Raw genomic sequence first — 15,662 nt, forward strand, 5'->3', positions numbered from 1 at the left:
CACACAGGGAGCTTAGGCCTTTGCCCAGAGTTGTACAGCCAGCAACCCAGGTTACTGGGCCATCCTACCCCCTGTTTTGTGGACAGAGAAGCCCCCTCCCCTCTCCACCAAGGCCCACATGGAGCGCAGAGTGTGGGCTTTGGGATCAGGCCCCACCCCCACCCCGTGTCCTCTGTAAAACGACGGGTGGAGATGCTGCCAGGATTCAAAATGTCACCTATGAGGCCCCTGGACACAGGGGTTATGCATGACCCTCCCACCCACACAGCTTCCCAAGTCTGAGGCATCCCCTGCTTGGGCTGAACCTGTGCCTGGAGGTGTCAGGGGGCCCAGGATCAGGGCAGAGGCTGAGGCTGGGCTGCCTCAGGGACTGCAGACCCCCAGGGTAGGTCATTCTGTCTCCCATCTATGGACCGGAATCCCAGGGCGTGGATGCTGCAGGCCCTAGTGACCACCTGAGCCAACAGCGACATCACACAGACACTTCATAGATTGAGGCCCAGAGCAAGGAAAGGGCTGGTCCCTCTGTCTGTCCCTGACCATGCTGGCTTTGCTGGGCAGCGGGGGGGCAGCACTCACAGGCCTGTCTCGGCTGACTGCCCTCCACACCCACCCTACACTCAGGGCTGGGACAGAAATGAGATTTCTGGGTGGGAAAACTGAGCCTGTTGTCAGGGTCAGCTGGGCCCACAATCTCGCACCTCCTCCCCTTACCTGGGACCCCTTCATCCTGCACCTGCCAGCCCTCCTGCGTTGCATGACTACCCTTAGGACTAATGACAGGAAGGCCAGGCTCGGGGCGGGAATTAGAAGCTGTGCTCGCAGGCCCCGGATGAGTCATCCTGCCGCCAGCCACTGGCATTTGTATTCTCTTCCTATCCACAGACACACATTCATGGCAGGCCGCCTGGGAAATCTGTCTTCCCTGGCGTGACCCAGATGTAGGTGAGAAAGGATCAGGGCTGAGGAGTGACCTCCTCTTCGTGGCTGCATGTTGACAGCAAGTGGACTCGCCCTTTGCCCAAACAAAGAGAAGAAAGGACTGGGCAGGGGTTCCATGTCCCAGTGCTCCCTCGGGGCAGGCTGTGGCTGGGTCTGTGAGCTTTGACATTAGACGGCTGAACACAAATGCTGGCTTCTCCACTCACTAGCAGAGTGAGTTAGGCCTTGCAGGCATCATTTACCTCATAGCTTAGTTTCCTTACCTGGTCCATTGGGAGAAAGTAACCGTGTGAGGGTAAGCTGTTTTTTTGCGGAGGCCATGCTGTACGGCATGCAGGATATTAGTTCCCCGACCAGGGATCGAACCCGCACCTCCTGCAGTGGGAGCGCGGAGTCTTAACCACTGGACCACCAGGGAAGTCCCCAGGGTAAGCTGTTTCTTTGTTGTTGTTTTTTTTGCGGTACGTGGGCCTCTCACTTTTGGGGCCTCTCCCGTCGCGGAGCACAGGCTCCGGACGCGCAGGCTCGGCGGCCATGGCTCACGGGCCCAGCCGCTCCGCGGCATGTGGGATCTTCCCGGACCGGGGCATGAACCCGTGTCCCCCGCAATGGCAGGCGGACTCTCAACCACTACACCACCAGGGAAGCCCAGGGTAAGCTGTTTTTACCCACCATGCTTCTGACACCCATTATGTCAGTAACTTTTCCAACACCACTTCTACGACTCTCAGAAACACGAGCTGGGTGTCCAACGTTCTGTTCAGTTCTGACACTTGCTACCCAGAGTTAGCACAGACCCCACGGGTGAAGGCCTCGGTCCCACAAGACTGGCCCTGCTTCAGACGCCAGGGGCAAGTTGGGTCCCCGGGGTACCCACACTTCTGTCTGAGTCGACGCCAACGTCGGGGGACCCCACGACTCCCCCCTTATGATTTGCTAGAACAGCTCATAGGACTCAGAACTTTACTGGCAGCCCAAGCATTTAGGAATGAAGGATCAAATTTCCATCTGATAGCCTGGAGGCAATTAGGTCGCAGGACACAGGGTGGCGTTACCCAGAAATAGCAAGTGTCCATTATCTTGCTGCCCTTCATGTTCTAATTCATGGTACTTGTGATATAACAAGGGATGTTTTGGCCATAGCTGTACCCGAAGACTGAGGAATACTTTGCAGTATTAAGCAGTTCATGTTGCTATTAAGCTGGTATATTCACAGGCCTGGCCGTAACGCATGAAACTTGATACATTTTTACTTTGGCAGCTAGGTGGGTATGGGACAGGAGAATTGCAACTGATTTTATCTTGATAAAAATATTTAATAAGGTTTCAACTTTCAGCCATATTAAATAATTGAGATTTCAAACTTTTAGATCATTTTCACATACAGATAGTGTCCAAGTTGGCTCAGTTTGCCAGGGACCCTTCTGGTTTGGGCATTGAAAGTCCTACATCCTGGGAAAACTTTTGGTCCCAGACAAACTGGGACCACGGGTCAACCCCACGATACTTGGAAATATCAGGGGTAGGTCTGCCTGGCCTGTAAGTCTTCAAGAGGATGGTCCTAGGATTATTCATCTTATTGAATAGGAAATGGCCAGACCCCTGGCCGGGAGACCAATGAGAAGGTGCCGAGCATGAGAGACCAGCTCGGAATATAAACAAATGCTCAGAGCGTCTCATTGTTTATGGGTTGTCTATTTGCAAACTCGCCTACTCGCTGAAGCATATTTGTAACTCCAGATTAATACTCACAGCTCGTTTTCGGCCATTCATGGACGTCTGCAGAGCAGCCAAAAAATCGGAGTTGCCCAATACGCACATTCCCAGCCGTTGTCAAACGAGGCCACTTGTTTCGGTCCCTGCTATAAACAAGGGTCCTTCTCGTGGCTGGTTTATTTGTTTATTTCACATTTTGGTGCTTTTTCGTGGTGACTTTGCTGTTTAAAATGGGCCCCCCCCGAAAATAAAGGGGGCTTCCCTGGTGGTGCAGTGGTTGGGAATCCGCCTGCCAATGCAGAGGACGTGGGTTCGAGCCCTGGTCCAGGAAGATCCCACGTGCCGCGGAGCAGCTGAGCCAGTGTGCCACAACGACTGAGCCCACGTGCCACAACTGCTGAGGCCCGTGTACCTAGGGCCTGTGCTGAGCGGCAGGAGAGGCCACTGCTGTGAGAAGCCTGCGCACCGCCACGAAGAGTGGCCCCCGCTCACTGCAGCTAGAGAGAGCCCGCATGCAGCAACGAAGACCCAACGCAGTGAAAAAAAAAAAAAAAAAAAAAGGCCCCAAGCCTAGGGCTAAGAACCATCTGGTGTTGCCAAGCTCAAGAGGCTGTGACAGCCTTACGGAGAAAATGCGTGTGTCAGGTGAGCTTCGTTCCGGCACGAGTAATAGTGCTGGTGGCCGTGAGTTCAGTGTTAATGAATTATCAGTGTATATCACACAAGGTTTCTTTAAACAGAAACACCCATCACACAAGGTTGTATGTTGATCACTTGATGAAAATGTTGTGACCGGAAGCTCACAGGAACCCCACCTTGTATTTCCTCTAGGAGCAGCGATTTGGAATTCACTGATGAACTGGTGAATTTCTAGAACATAACGGCTGTGAAGAAGGAAGGGAGTGGGAGGTGCCGGGAACTCTGGGGTTTGTTTCCTCCATGGGACTGGACATCCAGAGAGCCTCCCCACCCCCCCACCTCTGCCCTGGCTGTGCTGGCTCCAGTCACCCCTTCCTACAGTGCAGGGCAGGATGGCGAAAGGCCTCCTTCACCCGGTTACCAACCCCCAGTGCCTGAGGATGAGCCTGTGGGAGGCCGGATGCCTTGACCCTAGCACCATCCTGCCCTCCGTGGCCCTTCCACCCCCATACACCTGGCCTGCCATTTCCTAACCACACTACCAGCCCCGTGTGCCCCTCACTTCACCCCTCAGCCCCGCCCCTCACCCAGCTTCCCAGCTCTGGCTCTAAGTCACTTTTTTTTTTCAGTCATGATAAAATATACAGAACATAAAATATACCATTTTAACCGTTTTTGAGTGTATTTGGCTTTCTTCAGTACTAAGTTGGAAGCAGGGACAAAAATGAGGGAAGCTGTCCATGATTAATCAGATCCTGGTCCTTTGAGGTCGATGGTCATGGGGTTATTGTTTGACTTTCTGGGCTGGTTCCTGGAGATAGTGGTCTGACTTCCTACAAGTCTAACTTACCCAGCAGGTGTCCCGGGCTGGCTACCATACATGATAGATTGGTGTCCTGGGCTGGCTGTTGCAGGTTGTGGGTCAGATTTCTCTTTTTATATATGACCTGGCTATTGTCCATTTCTATATGGAAGCAGACAGAAACTGTGCATACGCAAGACGTGGAAACAACCTAAATTCAGATGAATGGATAAAGAGGATGTGGTAGATATATGCGATGGAATATTACTGAGCCATAAAAAAGAATGAAATAATGCCATTGGCAGCAACATGGATGGACCTAGAGATGATCATACTATAAGTGAAGTAAATCAGAGAAAGACAAATGTCATATGCTATCACTTATATGTGGAATCTAAAATATGACACAAATGAACTTACCTACGAAATACAAACAGACTCACAGACATGGAAAACAAACTCATGGTTACCAGAGGGGAAAGGGGGCGGGGGGATGATCAACTCAGAGTTTGGGATTAGCAGATACAAACTACTATATATAAAACAGGTAAACAGCAAGGTCCTACTGTAGAGCACAGGGAACTATATTCAATATCCTGTGATAAACCATAACGGAAAAGAATATGAAAAAGAATATATACATATGTATAACTAAATCACTTGGCTTTACAGCAGAAATTAACACAACATTGTAAATCAACTATGTGAATAAAATAAATTTTTTTAAAAAAGAAAAGAAGCAGTGATCACAATAAATAAACTACACAGTGTCAGGGGAAGTCATTTACTGGGGTGACCAGAGAAAACTTCTCGGAATGTCAGTGCCCCAAAAACATGCGGGGTACGAGGGATGAGCCTTATGAAAATAAGGGGGAGGGAGGAGCCAGAAGGAGACACAGCTGAGCTGGATTAATAAGATCCACAAATTTCAAGTCTGGGCAAAGCTCCTCGAGGCTGGAAGATGGAGAAGGGGACAGGGGAGGGAGTTGCCGGCAGTGGGGCTGTGTTGGGCGACCAGGGGCCTGGGAGGGCCCAGTATGGAGTCTAGATCTGATTCTTGTGGCAGTAGGAAGTCCTCAAGGGCTCAGGCAGGGGAGGGACACAGTCTTATTTACAAATTGGGAAGATCTGCCTGGAGTCCAAACCTCAGTGGATAGGATTCATTAGGCTTGTAAACTTGGGTGGGAAAGAGGTATTAATACATCTTCATTTACAGAACCTCCACCTGAAATGTGGGATTTCCTTCAGACACAGATATGGGAAACAAACGACAGTAATGCTCTTACGAGGACCTGTGACTTTGTTCCCAATAGAAATCACAGATCTTTCTACATCATATGATGGTTGTGAATTTCAAGATAATATTTACGCTTATTACTTTGAAATTATGGTGTCTGAAAAGACCCCCTGCTAGATCTTTTTTTAAAAATAAGTATTTATTAATTAATTTATTATTTATTTATTTATTTTTGGCCACACCACACCGCTTGCCGGATCTTAGTTCCCCTACCAGGGACTGAACCTGTGTCCCATACAATGGAAGTACAGAGTCCTAACTACTGGACTGCCAGGGAATTCCCTAGATCTTATTTAATGTATGAACAAAGGAGCACATCGATTATGCTATCACAATTAAAATGTACTTTTATAATTGTAGCTGAAAATAAGTGGTGTCCTTTGTGAGTCTATGAATTTTATTTCACATGTTTAAAAACATTCTTCTAAGAAGGGGCCATTGGCTCCAGGAGAAGCAGGTTGGGGGCGACTTGCAGAGAAGGGGCTCTGAGGGGAGGAGGAACTGGGGGTGGGCAGGTCGCTTAGGGGCCCTGCAGGCACCCAGGAGAGGGGGGCAGCTCGGACTAGTGGGGTAGAGATGGCAATGGAGAGAAGCGGACGCAGTTGAGGAGTACCCTGGAGGTAGAGAAAAGTGGACTTACTGGTGGATTGGAGATGAGTGTGAAGGGAAAGAGGGGACAGGGTAGGATTTGGAAAGACAGCTGGGGATCCTGCCTTGGCCATCTTGAGCTGGAGAGGCTGCTGGACCAGCAGGTGAGATGTCAAGTCGACAGTTGGATGTGCGGGTCTGGAGGCCAGGGCAGAAGCCAGAGCACACGATTTGAGGGTTGCTGGGGTAGAGGTGACATTTAAAGTCACGAGACTAGAGGAGAACGTCCAGGACGGGTAAACGGAGAAACAGGGAAGACAGAGCCTGCAGTGGTCCCACATGGAGGTCTGGGAGGAAGGAGAGAGCAGGTGTCCTAGACACCTTGAGACGAACAGTGAGAGCAGGTAACTGCCCACAGGCTTTGGCAACGCAGACAAGACCATCTCGAAGGTGGCCGTGGGACTCGGGGTGTCGGGGAGGGACAAAAATCTCAGGGGGTTTGGGTGGGGGAAAGCATGGGGACTGCCAGGGGCGTCAGCTCTCTGAAGAAGGTGGAGGGAGAGGTGGGGGTCAGTCGAGGGAGGGCCTTTTAGAAGAGGCTGGTTTTAACGTGTGTTTGCGTGCAGCAGGTGTGGGTCGAGGAGAGAGGCGCGGATGGTATGGAAGATGAAGCGGAGGTGGCTGGAGCCAGTGCTTAGAGAAGAGGACCCGGTGGGAGGAGGAGGGTGCCGAGGGAGCAACTGCCTCTGGACGCGCTGGGGAGCCATCAGCCACTGTGATGGGGACAGGCGCCGTGGGGACGGGCGTGAGTGTTGTCAGCAGGGAAGGGATTGCCTGCTTTCTGGAAAGAACCAGGTCACTGATGAGAGTGGGGAGGAGGGTGCGGGTTATAAGGACGGTGCCTAGAGGTGAAGAGAAATGGAGAAGGTGCAGAGCTGTCTGGAGATGCTGAGCGACTGAGACCGCGCTCCTTCATTGAATGGGAGCCCGCAGGTTCGCCTAGATTAGATTAGCAGCCAAATCTAAACCCAGACCTAAGCCTATAAACGCCTCGAGGGGAAGAGATGGAAGCCTGAGGACAGCCAATCACACGCAGTCCACGGGGCTTCCCATGGAAGGCCACGGCTCAGGGTACAGCCCACTGAGCACTGTCCTCGTTGGCTTGGCTTTGCGTCCCAAGTCTTCTCTACGAGGTCCCGCCCCAGTTCCTGTGGGTGGGGTGCTCCTAGCCACTCCCCCTTTGGCACTCCTCCAGTGGAATTGGTTTTTGCTCAAAAAACTCAACATTTTTATTTTTATTGCTTTATTTTTGGACGTGCTGCATGGCATGTGGGGTCTTAGTTCCCTGACCAGGGATTGAACCCGTGCCCCCTGCGTGGGAAGTGTGGAGTCTTAACCACTGGACTGCCAGGGAAGTCCCCCAAACTGAACAGTTTTAATATGCTTCAGTTTGTCTTTGAACGAGCGGACCAGAAGAATGTAAGCTGAGGAAGCAGGGCAGTGAGGGACTGAAAGGAGCTGTGGGTTCGTGGCAGAGCTGTAAGGTGAGTGTCTGGGCGGTCCATGGGGCTGGAGCATCGCTGGAGCTGGGGAGCAGCTTGCAGAGGAAAGGGTGAGGGTCCTGGGATGAGAGGATTGGAATGGGGTCCTGGCGTGGAGCCGTTCATGGTGGTGATGCGGTGAGCGTGTGGCACGGGCATGGGGTGGAGGGCAAGGGCATCGGAGGAGCCCACGGGGACTGAGACAGTGGAATGTGGACGTACAGTGTCCGGGAATGGAGACCGGAGCGGGGTGGAGAGGAAGCAGCGAGCCAGGACATGAGGCCAGCAGCGGGTGTTGACAGTGACAGGGACAGGTCAGGATGGGGAAGTAGGCCTGGGAGCCAAAGCAATAGGAGGTTGGACGGAGGGAGGAGAGACAGCCTGGAAGCAGAGGGAGGAACAAGGAGGCTGCCTCTTGGTGGGATGCAGCATCTCCAGGGCACAACAGCAGGGCGGAGGCTGCGGATGGGGCGGGGGCGCATTGCTAAGGACCATGGGGAGGGCGCCAGGGTGGGAAGGGGCTCAGCAGGGATGAAGGACCTGCCGGGAGAGGGGCAAGGATTGGCTGCAGTTTTCTAGCTGTCAAAGAGAGCGAAGTGGAGGGAGACCCTGACTCAGAGCTTGGTTTCTGAGGGAGGAACCCAGGTCACCTGCTAAGTGGCAGGGCCTGAGGCAGGTGGGTGAGGGTTTGTCAAAATCAGGGGTGAGTTCCAGAGACCTAATTACCTAATTCTCCTTCTTTTAACAGAGGCCGTGTTTCAGAGGCTCAGAGCCCGGGGGCCCTTCAAAGGATGACCGACCTGCCCCCGGTTTTCCCCACACCTCAGTGCTCTCCGCACAGCGTTGCCTAGCACTCTGCTTTTATATATATAAATTTATTTATTTATTTATTTTTGGCTGTGCTGGGTCTTCGTTGCTGCGCGCGGGCTTTCCCTAGTTGCTGCGAGCAGGGGCTACTCTTCGTTGCGGTGCACAGGCTTCTCACTGCGGTGGCTTCTCTTGTTGTGGAGCATGGCCTCTAGGCGCACAGGCTTCAGTAATTGTGGCACGTGGACTCAGTAGTTGTGGCTCGCGGACTCTAGAGCGCGGGCTCAGTAGTCGTGGCGCACGGGCTTAGTTGCTCCGCGGCATGTGGGATCTTCCCAGACCAGGGCTCGAACCCGTGTCCCCTGCATTGGCAGGCAGGTTCTTAACCACTGCGCCACCAGGGAAGTCCTGTGCTCTACTTTTTAAAGCACATCTGGCCCTCTGGGGCACCCCCAGCTCTTCTGGTGGGGGCAGGGGTGGTGTGGCACGAAACGGCCACTGGGGGATGGCCCACACCGGGCACCACTGACTGTGCACAGTGAGGCCACTCGTCCTTAGAAGATCCAGCCAAGCACAGGCTGGCACGGTTTTGAGACAAGGACTCCTCACCGAAAATCTGTACGTGTTACATGTTTAACCGACAGCAACAGCAACAGCTGTCCTTCCGAGAGGCGCCTGCAGGATGGGGCACAGTGAGTCAGCTGGCAGCGTCCCCATCTTTTTCCCAAGGAGGAGGAACCGATTGCTGTTTCATGTGTCGGGGGCTTTGGGGAGGGCGTGACTGTCACCTTGCGGAGAGGTGTAGGTTTGGAGCAGTGAGGGGAGGGGCACGTGAAGGCACCGGCCAGCCTCCCGTCCCTCCCCCATCACTTACCGTCCTCTTTAGCATTTAGAAGCCAATGCCTGAGCCACGGAATCAGCCCCTCTTTGGCAATCAAGTGCAAACCTAGGGTTGCGACAGCTCTGACTCTTTCCACACATTGGAGCGGGTGTGGCCGTGACCCTGGCTCCACTGGATCCTGTCATGCCTGTGGACCTCCCTCCAAGTAACCTCTGAGGCCTTATCCTGGCAGAGGGGCTTCCGAGATGAGTGAGGGGAGATGAGGGAGACCCGAAGGTCCAGACCAGGTAGGGCTGGCCTCAGGATGCAGGAAGGCTGCCGAGGTCCAGCCTGTGCACGGTGGAGGGAAGTCGGAGCGCTTCAAACACCGCCCCGGGCTGTGGGCTGGTCTGGCCGCGTCTTCACCCCCTACCTGTGCTTTCCGGGCTGAGCTGCAGCCACTCTTTGTTCTCTCTCAGGGGTCTTTTCCCCAGCCCTCCTCCACTCCCCTCACCAAGCCAGGGGGCCAGGCAGAGCCCGGTTGGACTGCTGATTGCTGTGACCTGGGCAGGTCACACACCCTTGCTGAGCCTCAGTTTCTGCCTCTGTAAAATGGGTGTGTGCTCAGCACACGGCACCTGGGGGCTCAGTGGCCAACTCAGCACAAAGTGCAGAGACCCAAGTCTCCCCGAATGTGGAATTTGGTGGGGAAATGGGGGTGTCTGAACACTCTGCATCTTATTAGGTATCTAAGATTTGTGTTAGAGGAGAGACACGACCCCATCGCCGCACCCCAATCCCCTGACGAGTGAACCCCTGCTTGTTCCTCTCAGGAACTAGTGCAGGACATTCAGGTGGGAAAGGGGAACACCCTCAATTCAACCCTTCTGGACATTTCCTCTTCCAAAGAGCACTCCATCCACACACCTGGTGTGCAGAGAGATGTCCAGAAACCAGGAGGCCTTCACCAGCCTTCTTTACACGTACGCAGAGGAGGCACAGGTAGTTTTGTTCCCACGCACGTGAGTGTGTTTTTGGGGTGAGGCCCTGAGGACTCGCCGCAGACGGGTTCTGAGCTGGCTGGGGACAGGCCTCGGGGTCCCTGATGCTGTGGCCCCAGCGGTGAGTCTGTGTGGAAGGCCCGGGGCTTGTTGGCTCGTTTTCCCTATTTTTACTTATTATCTTTTGGCTGCACCGAATGGCATGTGGGATCTTAGTTCCCTGGCCAGGGATCGAACCTGTGCCCCCTGCAATGGAAGTGTGGAGTCCTAACCACTGGACCGCCAGGGAAGTCTCAGGGGCTTTCTTTAAACTCTTAAAGTGTCTGTGACCCCAAGAGGGTGAAGACCCACCCACTGTCCAGGTCTGTGCCTCGAGGCTGACATGAAGCAAAGCTCTGCAACGGGCGGGAGCAGAGAGAGGTCCAGGCGGGCCCAACCTCATCCCAGCACCTCCTCCAGGGGCTTCTGGAAGCCCCTCCGATGCCCCCCCTCAGGCAGAATCAGAGGCAACTTGGGTTTTGCCATGTGACTCCGGGCCAGCCCCTTGCTGGCTCAGGGCCATAGCCCCACCCCATCAGGACATTTGCAGCTGGGCATGGGAGGGGCCTCACTGCATCCCGCTTGGGAGTGGCAGTGCCCAGGATCGGGTGTAGAGGGAACGTCCACAGGCCCCAAATGTCATTCGGGGTGGAGGGCCCGGAGCCGGAAATTGTGAAGGAGGGAGGACAGACCCCCGCTCCACCCCTGTGCCCTCTGGGCCAGCAAGCACCCTGACACCCAGACAGGCTGATGTCCTCAGGGGCAGGGTCCAGTCAGCCCTCGGGGGTGCATGGGGGCTGATCAGGACCCAGGCCTCCTCACAGAGGCCCCCCACCTCGCCCCAGACCTACTGTGGTTTGCGGATGGCATAGGGGTCATAAGTACCATCTCTGTGACCTGGGGCAGGGCCGAGAAATGGGGGTGAGGCCCCCTTCCTGGGAGGGTCGCTGAGATGAATGAAAGTCCACCTGGAGTGCCTGGACCAGTGTCCGGCAGGGAGTAGATGCTCAAGAAATGGTAACTGATGGTGTGACGGTTATTGTTACTGTTGCTATTTCTTTTTCAGCATTGTACAGAATCATTTTGTTTATTTTTTATTATCCTTTTAACATTTTTTAATTAATTTTTTTGGAGTATAGTTGCTTTACAATGCTGTTAGTTTCTGCTGTAGAGCAAAGTGAACCAGTTACACGTATACATATATCCCGTCTTTTTTGGATTTCCTTCCCATTTAGGTCACCACAGAGCATTCAGTAGAGTCCTCTGGGCTATACAGTAGGTTCTCGTTAGTTATCTGTTTTGTACATAGTAGTGTATATAGGTCAATCCCATTGTTATTACTATTAATATTGTTGTTTGCCAGGAAATTTGCTGGAGATGCAGAAATGAATGCTTCGTGGTTCCTGCTCTCTGGAAGCTTATGGGCTAGTGGCCAAGACACATACATGTATAATCAAGGATAGGAAGTCCTATAACAGGGCGATAGTGATTTTAATAACAACAACAACAACAATAATAGTCGCTAGTATTAATGCCATTGAGAGCATGCTATGTAATGGTCCCTATGCTAGGAGATGTACCTGGATTTTGCTTAATGCTTGCGATAACTCTATGAGGTAAGTAATATTGCTACCCCCTTTTACAGATGAGGAAACAAGAGGCTCAGAGGTGGAATGACTGACCCAGGGCCCACAGCCAGCAAGAGGTAGGGCCAGAGCTTGAACCCAGGCAGTCAGATTCCTTCTTCACCAAGGGAAAGGCCACCTCAGTTGGGGAGGAGGAAAGGAGGTCAGGGAGGGCTTCTCAGAGGAGGTGACATTTTCTTGGATTTACACATGCACATCTTAGTTACCCCACCTCCCCCCCTGGAGGCAGGTGCACAGGTGGGCTGGTCCACATCTCTGTCCCCAGTGCCCGGCGCAGGCCCTGGGGCAGGCCAAGGGGACTCGGTGACTCTGATGAAGGAATGCGTGAGGGGCCTCAGCCTCACCTCGGGCCTCGTTGCCAGCCTGTCTTGCTCACCAGGACAGCCAGCCTCGCAGCAGGAGAATCGGGTCCCAGCCCCAAGGCAGGGCCGGTCCCCCAGGGACCAGGAGAGGGCAGCCCCACCAGCAGTGTGCTGTGAGGACAGGACTGCGCTGGGAGGGGGTGATCTCTCTGCTGGACGGCTTCCCTGGGGCCTGACAGGAAGAAGCCAGAAATGCGTGTTTAACTACCCTGTGTACGACAGAGAGCTAGTGGGAACGTGCGGTACAGCGCAGGGAGCTCAGCTCCGTGCTCTGTGATGACCTACAAGGGTGGGATGAGGGTCGGGGGGAGGGAGGTCCAAGAGGGAGGGGATACGTGTATACAGAGAACTGATTCACTTCATTGTACAGCAGAAACTAACACAACATTGTAAAGCAAAAAAAAAGGAAATGCGCGTTTACAACAGGGTGGGGTCCACATGCAGCCCCCACCCCAGCTGCCTCCACCTCCTTGGTCAAGCCCACCTTCCACAGACTGTCAGATCAGCGCTGCCCCGTCACTCCCTCGGCCCCCTGGCCACCATTATCACTGGCCCCTTCCTCTCACCGTGAGTGTCTGTGCGTCGTGGCCCCCAGGCCTCGTCCTCAGCATGCCTGCAGGGCTCACCTTGGTGCCGGCCATCAGCCCGCCAGGTGACGGGGTGGGGGGTGGGGCTGGGCCCAGGTGGGGGTGGTGCGGAGATGTCAGAACCCACGTGTGTGTTGGGGTGGAGGGTGCGCAGGGACCACGGGGTTTGGGGAAAGGGCTTCTGATGCGGTCCCCGCCCGCCCCAGCTTGAAATCCAATTTAAAAAATTGGAACCGTGTACGGTACACTGAAAAGACTGGAATGTGTGTTTCCACAATGTGCGTTGGCACACAGACACCGAATTTTACTTTCAAAAACCCCTCGTATCTATTTAAAGTGACCTGGAGGCATTTTCAATGACAGCAACAGGTTCCCCTTGAAGAAACTTGGAGGAGAGCTACAGAGGAAAGAGGAGGCAAAGCCAGCCTTGAGAACACGCTCCCCGCTTTGAAAACATCGGAGAGGAATCCCCGCCAACGGCAAAGCTCGGAGTAACTCTGAATGGTGGTCGCTGTGATGACGGGTCTTGGAAGAAGGAAAGCCTTCACAGACCAGCCTTCAGGAGGGGCACGCTGAGTGGGAACAGCTGGCCTGCTTTCTGCAAGAGAAGGCAGCTGACTCGCACCAGAAGCCCTGGGCTGACCCGGCTGGCAGGGCACAGATGTGAAGGATGAGGTCATCTGAGACACCAGCACATGAGTAGCTGCCCCAGGGAGCATATAGAGCCTCAGGGAGCACGAGACCCCCTGGGCTGGAGTTTCTGGCAAGAATCTGTCTCCAGAAACAGCCCTGAGATGGGGCGGGCTGCCCTGTCACCCACAGAGGCCGGAGGGAGAGGAGCTGCAGGCACGGCCACCTCCTCTGTGCCTGAGATTCATAAGCACTCAGGAGGACGGAGCAGGGCATGTGGCTCCCTGGGTCCCTCGGGGAAGGCGGGACCAGGCTGGGATTGGCGCCAGCATCCGGGTGTCCTCAGGGATCAGCGGTCATCACACAAGAATTCACCAGATTAGTTTACTTCTTAAAAGCAGGAGCAAAAGCCAGGGACCGTAGGAAACCAACTCAAAGGATCCTTATTTATTTATTTATTTATTTTATTTATTTATCTTTGGCTGCCTTGGGTCTTCGTTGCTGCGTGCGGGCTTTCTCTAGTTGTGGAGAGCGGGGGCTACTCTTCGTTGCGGTGCGCGGGCTTCTCATTGCGGTGGCTTCTCTTGTTGTGGAGCACGGGCTCTAGAGTGCAGGCTCGGTAGTTGTGGCACATGGGCTCAGTAGTTGTGGCTCACTGGCTCTAGAGCACAGGCTCAGTAGTTGTGGCGCACGGGCTTAGTTTCTGTGCGGCATGTGGGATCTTCCCGGACCAGGGCTCGATCCCATGTCCCCTGCATTGGCAGGCGGATTCTTAACCATTGCACCACCAGGGAAGCCCATCAAAGGATTCTTGACCTCTGCCAAGGAAGACCACAAGAGATAAAGGTCATTCCCCAAATAATTCACTGGGGAGATGGGAGAGGGCGGGGCAGGCCGGCTGGTGGAGCTCTGACAGCAGTAGACACTGGAGAGAGGATGGCTGGACTGGGGAGCAAAGAGGCGGGACCACGATTGAGAAGGGAGGGTTGGTGGGACGTGGTGACCAGCCTCCGGTGCTCTGTGGATGCGCTTCTGTACAAGACTGGCCTCCTGGTGACTATCTCCGGGAGACCTTGGACAGCCACCCCAAGGTTTGCAAAATCCAGTTCCTGAAGCACAAAATACACAGAAACTCAGCCTGACACCCAGGCCTCCTGCCGCCCCGCCCCCCCTCCTGCCCACACGGGCTACACTGGATTCTCATCCTTCCCTCCTCCCTGCCCCGGTGCCTTTGCTCATGCTCTTCCCTCTGTGCCTGTCCTCTTTTCCCTACCTGATGAATCCTTGTTCAATCTCCAAGGCCCAGCTCAAACATTGCTCTTCCTCTGGAATCCCTGGACATGTCTCCATGGAACGGCTGGCCCCTGAACTCCACCCTTCTGAACCCACACTGGCCATCCCAGCCCGTCCCAGCCCGTCATCCCTGCTTGTGTGTCTTCCTCCATGGATGGCGGGCTCCCTGGGGGCAGCCACCCACTTACTCCTCTCAGAGACACCAGGGGTCTAGGAAGCAGTACGTGCCAGGAGATGTCAGTTTCTTTCTTTCTTGGGTTCTAGACCTGCACTGTCCGATGTGATCACCGCCAGCCACTTGTGCTACTGAGCACTTGAAACACGGCTTGCTGAAAGTTTAATATCCTCATTGAGATGTGTTTTCAAAGCAAAAGGTTTAGAAGGCTTAGGGGAAAAAAAGAATAAAATCTCTTATTAATTCTTGTTTATATTTATTGCAAGTTGAAGCGATAATATTTTAGATATATTGAGTTAAATAAAATACATTATTAAAAGTAATCTTACCTCTCTCTTTTTACTTTTTTTTTTTAACATCTTTATTGGAGTATAATTGCTTTACAACGGTGTGTTAGTTTCTGCTTTATAACAAAGTGGCATTTAAATGGCTGGAAACTGCCTGTCAGACATCAGTATGATAAGGTTTACCAAAGGCTGATGAGACCCTGGGCCACATTAACAGAAGCAGAGTGTCCATAATGAAGGAAGTAAGTCAGCACTACGGCTATCCCAGGAGCAGGAGTTTCTGTGCTGGGTCCTGCATCTTAGGGGGGCACCGACCACCTGGAACACGCTCAGGAGACCCACCCAGACATGGACTGAGATGCAGTGGTAGAAGGACCTGTTTGAGGTCCTGGGTACCTGTCTCTGCAAGGCTGTCCCTGGGCAGGAGTGAATCTGTTCTGAGGCCTCCGAGGGCTGAGCTGGAACCCTCAGCGGCAGGTGTGGGGAGTTA

At 53.7% G+C, this 15,662-nt stretch overlaps 1 long non-coding RNA gene across 1 annotated transcript; it reads left to right on the top strand.

The window, feature by feature from the left end:
* The first annotated feature begins 7,304 nt into the window (after positions 1-7,304).
* On the top strand, positions 7,305-8,415 carry LOC132528588 (uncharacterized). The gene is made up of 2 exons (XR_009543236.1): positions 7,305-7,528; positions 8,274-8,415. It is a non-coding gene; the product is annotated as an uncharacterized LOC132528588 (long non-coding RNA).
* Positions 8,416-15,662: the final 7,247 nt, after the last annotated feature.

Source organism: Lagenorhynchus albirostris, chromosome 11 (assembly GCF_949774975.1).
Source record: "Lagenorhynchus albirostris chromosome 11, mLagAlb1.1, whole genome shotgun sequence".
NCBI lineage: Eukaryota > Metazoa > Chordata > Mammalia > Artiodactyla > Delphinidae > Lagenorhynchus > Lagenorhynchus albirostris.